We start from the raw sequence: 5,591 nt of genomic DNA on the forward strand, positions 1-5,591 counted from the left end.
AACCCTTTCCATTCTCATCCTCCATTTCCCCAAATGACTCCATTGAAACCATAACCCCATATTTGTGCATAGTAAGCTTAAGAGTGTGTTTTTTGGTGCTTTATGAACATGCTAAACCTTAATTTTTAGGGAAAATTAAGATTTAGCATGTTCATAATTATAAACAAACGAACACGAACAATGTAAAATTTTAAATGGACGACCATGAACACAAAATTTTGTTTGTTTATTCGTTCGTGTTTGTTCATTTGTTCGGCTAACTTAAATGAATAAACATGAACACACCATTGTTCGTGTTCGTTCGGTTCATTTACAACCCTAGCTCCGGAAGGTATAAAGTTCATACGTTGTGTGATTAAGTTTATAGATCTTGTTTTATGTTGATATTATGAACTTTTGTCCCTCAATATGGCCTTCTTGAGCATGGAATTTTATAGAGAAAATGGGCTATCCTTTTAGACGTTTTTCTCGGCTTAGAATGATAAAAATGTGTTCTTGACCGTTAGTTCTTTCCCATGCATGAGTATGATGGTCTTAATGGCTTAAGATGTTGCGGGTTTTAGTGATTAAGCTCATTAAGGCCATGCTAGACCATAAAGTTGGAAATTTATCATCAAGGACATCATTTGATACATTGATCTGTAGTTGGTTGAAAAATGCTTATATATTAAGACATTATTCATTTAATAACATTCAGCCGCGCTGCACATATGCGGTTAGGTCCCTAACTGTTTTGGTTGCAACCGAGAATTCCCCACGTAAGATCGAAGTATGCCCCACGTACTAGATTGAGTTGACTCGGCTGGTTTATTGAATTTGACCAATGTTGACCAAAGGGTATTTTGGATAATTTAGTTTTAATTAAGGTTGTACTATAAATTGCATACTAGGTGACGGGTAGAGCCGATACTCTGGGTCGAGACTTATTTCAGCTTGTGTTTGGTTTGAAAGGTTAGTTTTCTCACTATGCCAATGGTCTAAGGCACCAAGGCCGACCCATTTAGTAAGTTTATGTATCCTAAGGGGTAGGATTTCTATGATAGTTCTATGGGTTATTTGTTTGTGTATATGTCGACATATGGATGGTCGAGTTGAGGCTGCATGCCAACAAACTCGGTATGGTTGGGTTGAGACTAGAAGTCAACATACCCTATATAGAGAGGTTGAGGCCAAGTGCCAACAAAACTGGATGGGTGGTTGAGGCCACATGCCAACAAACCTTGGATGGTTGGGTTGAGGTGTTACTGCTCTGTGCTGTAAACCAACAAACCAGGTATGGTTGGGTTGAGGTCAAGGACCAACAAACCCAATATGCGTGCTTGTATTATATATGTGTCTGTTTGTATTATGGGGTATTTGGGGAAGCGCACTAAGCTTTAGCTTACAGTTTGGATTTTAATGTTCCAAGTACTTCTAATGAGTGGGGACTGGAAACTGTGTGATTGTACACATCATCCTACAGTTTATGTTGATTGATATTGTGATTGGATATTTTGACTTATTATGATTTTTAAACAATGTTTTGGAAACTTTTGGGGGTACGGATTTGAGTTCTAAAAATGAAAAATTTACTCTGATTTTTGGGACATTACACTTGGAAAGCTTCAAGCCTTGTAGATATGGGATTTTCATCTCTTAAGCATTCTCCAAAAGGTATAAAGTTTATATCCCTTTTGTCGCATGTTCTTGGTCTAGTTGGTATGAGCTACTCTAGACCTTATGAGTGAAATTGATGAATATCTTGATAGATCTTGTTATCTTTAGATTTATGTCCCTTTTGTCCTTATGAGTAGCTACTCTAGACCTTATGAGTAGCCTTTCCAGACATTTTTGAGTGCATGGAATCATAAAAATGCAATCTTGATCATTTGTTTCCAAAAAGAATGAGTTATGGAGCTTATGATCTTGTGACAAGTTAGGGTTTTATATTTAGACACTTTTAGCAATGAAAAGTCATAAAGATGGAAACTTTATGATTTAGGATGCTATTTGGGGTTAGATCTAAGTGTTAGGTAAAAGGTCTTTAGGGGATAAGTTCTTAAAGAAAATTTTGATTTTGGCTTGAGTATGCAGTGCGCAGCCTTGAATTGCCCCATAAAAGCCAAACCACACTCTACATAGGGCGTAGAGCTGGAGTATGCAGGGCGTACTCGGTCTGATAATGACCATTGAATTTTGACTGTTGAACATTGACTTTGACCAAGTTTGCCATTAGGTCATTTAGGGTAATTTGAATAGTAAATTGAGATTGGGTCCCAGTTTATTGTATAGGTTACCTGTAGAGACAACGTTTGGAGCAATGATCAGTTCAACTATTTATCAAACTGTGAGGTGAGTTTTCCTTACTGTACTCGTGGGATAAAGGCACCAATGTCGACGCAATAGGTTATGTATCCTAGTATATAGGAGGATGCGATGCTGGTTATATGTTAGAATGGTAGGTCTGTATGATTACATGTATATGCTTGTTATATGTTAGATTGGTATATCTATATGATTACATGTACTTACTGGTTATATTACGATAGATTTTATCACCAAATTGCCTCGGACGGCCCTTATACTGGATTCGATATGGGTCATTATGGATCGATTGACCAAGAGCGTGCATTTTTTCCTGATTCAGGAGAGCATCTCTATCAAAAATTTGGCAGACATATAAATTTGGGAGGTTGTAGCACGACATAAGGTGTCGGTTTCTGTGGTCTCTAATAGGGATGTTCGGTTCACTTCCAGGTTTTGGAAGAGATTCCATGAGGAGTTGGGTACTCACCCGCAGATTGATGGTCAGAGTGAGTGGACTATTCAGACCTTGGAGGATATGCTTCGGGTTTATGTATTGGATTTCGGTGGAAGTTAGGATATGTACCTCCCTATTGCAGAGTTTTTGTATAACGATTATGACGCTAGCATCAGTCGACGTCTTTTGAGATGCTCTATGGGAGGAAGTGCATGACCATTATATGTTGAGGAGTGGGGGGTAGGACGGTCAGCAGGTCATACGGAGTATCAATTTGGTGCTCAAGATGACAACGATGATTTAGTAGGTACCCAACAGACTTCAGACAACTCAGAGCCGGTAGAAGAGTTACATGGATAAACGTCGTTCAGACTTGGAGTTCTAGGTCAGGGATATGGTACTCTTGAAGGTGTCACCTTGAAAAGGTGTCATCCAATTCAGGAAACGGGGTAAGTTCAGCCCCATGTATATTGGTCCTTTTAAGGTTTTAGCCTGGGTGGGCAGCGTGATGTATCGTTTTGATAGTCCAGAGGAACTCAGTCAGATCCCCAATACTTTTCAAGTCTCTCAACTGCGGAAGTGTTTGGTGGATGATTACGTAGTGGTTCCATTGGAGGGTATTCAGGTGTATGATCGCCTAAATTAGATAATGAGATAGGTGGCGATCCTAGACAAGAGAACTAAGACTCTACAAAATAAGGTTGTAGATCTCGTGAAGGTGCAATGGCATCACCGAAAGGGCTATAAGTGGACATGGGATTCGAACGACGATATGAGAGAGTATTATCCCAAGTTGTTTGAGGTGGTGGACTTTGAGGATGGAGTCTAATTCAAGTGAGGGAGAGTTGTAATGCCCGGATCTAGAGGTATTTTTTAAAAGAAACTTTTGGACTTTTCCTTTTGGGGATAACCATAGTGTGGTGGAGGCATCGCCACGATATGGCAATGCAAATTAGGTCGCCTGTTCCTTCTGGTCACCACGGTGTGGCAACATTGGCCATGGTGTGGTGGCGGCTGGCTTAAAGCCTTAAATTTTAGGGGGTTGCTCCCTATTTAAAGGAATGAAGAGGATACATCTTGCTCGTCCTTAGCCTCAATCAGTTCCCTCAACCCCCAATGAAATCCTAATTACTTTCCTCCATTATTAAGCTTGTTTTGGGTGTTCCTTGAATCCAAAAGAAGGAAGAAGGAAGAAGGAAGAAGGAAGCAAGGATTAAGCAAGAAAGTTCGCACTCTTCACTCTAGCACTCTTCTGGAGCTTTGTAAGTATCCAAGACTCGATTTTTATCATGATAGGTTGCTAGAGCTTGAGTTTTGTCCCATTAACTTCTTGTTCTTGGTTGTTGAGAGGATGAGGTCTCATAAAGTTTGCAACTTTATGAATCCTTGGGACATTTAGAGTATGTTGTGTTATGGATCTAGAGTTTGGTTGGATTTTCAAGCCATGAATGAGATTTAGGTCATAAACCCTCATTTTGACCTAATATGGGTTCAAGACATGCATTGGACATGCATGTCTATAAAACACCAACTTTTAGGTTGGTTTTGGTGCTAGAATCACTTCTGGAAAAAATGGATCTCAAACTTTATGGAATAAGTGCTTATTGGTTAAGTTCATGCATTATTAATCCTTTTGGGGACCTTTGGATGGTCCTGATGGATAAAACTGGAAACTTTATCCTTTGAGATAACATTTTGGTCCAAATCCGAGCTTTGGAGCTCTTGGAATCGAAGGAAACAACTTAATGCAATAAGTTGTTGGAACCATGTAACCACGACGTGGTTTCAAGTCACCAAGACATGGCGGTTGGAATTTTCCCGCCTGTTGGTTCATACGCGGAACACGGCGTGGCCAAGGAGGACCATGTCGTGTTGGTCAGTGGAAGTCAAAATTGACTATTGACTTTGATTGTTGACCTTGAGGACTGACTTTTGACTTGTGGTTTTGTCCAAGTTGGTATTGTCCTAGTAGATAGATTAAGGTCTTGCCTTGTGTGACTATCTAGGTAGCATCTAGCACATGTTGTGGGATTTTGAGGGCGTATTGACTTTTGAGCTACTTTACAGGGTGAGTTTCTTCTACTGTACTCGTGGGTCGAAGGAACCAAAGCCGACCCATTAGACTTTGTTAGTAGGATGATAGTTTTCTTCGTGACACTTCATGCTATGCATGTTTATGCTTGTTGTCTTCATGACTTTCATTGATATGATTGTATGCTTAGTTATAAGGGTGAAATAGACCCAATACCAGTTGAAAGATACCTAAAGGGGTGAAATAGACATAGTACCGGTTGAAAGATACCGAAGGGGGTGAAATAGACCCAGTATCAGATGAAAGATACCGAAAGGGGTGAAATAGACCCGATACCGATTGAAAGATACCAAAGGGGGTGAAATAGACTCGGTTATGCTTTGGTTGTTATGTATGTATGGTATGGGGTATTTGCGGGAGCTCACTAAGCTTTGTGTTTATAGTTTTCAGTTTATTTTTCAGGTACTTCCAACTCGAAAGGGACGCCCTGACTTGATCGCACTACAGCCGCCCATGTTTCCGCATTTTGTGAATTTGGGATTTGTAATATGATATTATTACACTATGATATAGTTTTGGTTGTTTTGACATGATTACTGGATGTTTTGAAATGAATTAAAAATGAAATTTTTGTCTGAAAATTTTGGGATGTTACAAGTTCATCGATTACGCTGTCTCATGCGGAAATTGTCCTTGTAAGATAAAACATTTAAATGTCGTATGTTGCGTATTATGGAACGTATGGCTGGCTAGAAATGATAAAACATTTAAGAAAATTGGAGTTTCACCTATAAAAGTAGTAGAGAAAATCATATATCT

Source organism: Lactuca saligna, chromosome 4 (genome assembly GCF_052625555.1).
Source record: "Lactuca saligna cultivar CGN05327 chromosome 4, ASM5262555v1, whole genome shotgun sequence".
NCBI classification, from domain to species: Eukaryota; Viridiplantae; Streptophyta; class Magnoliopsida; order Asterales; family Asteraceae; genus Lactuca; species Lactuca saligna.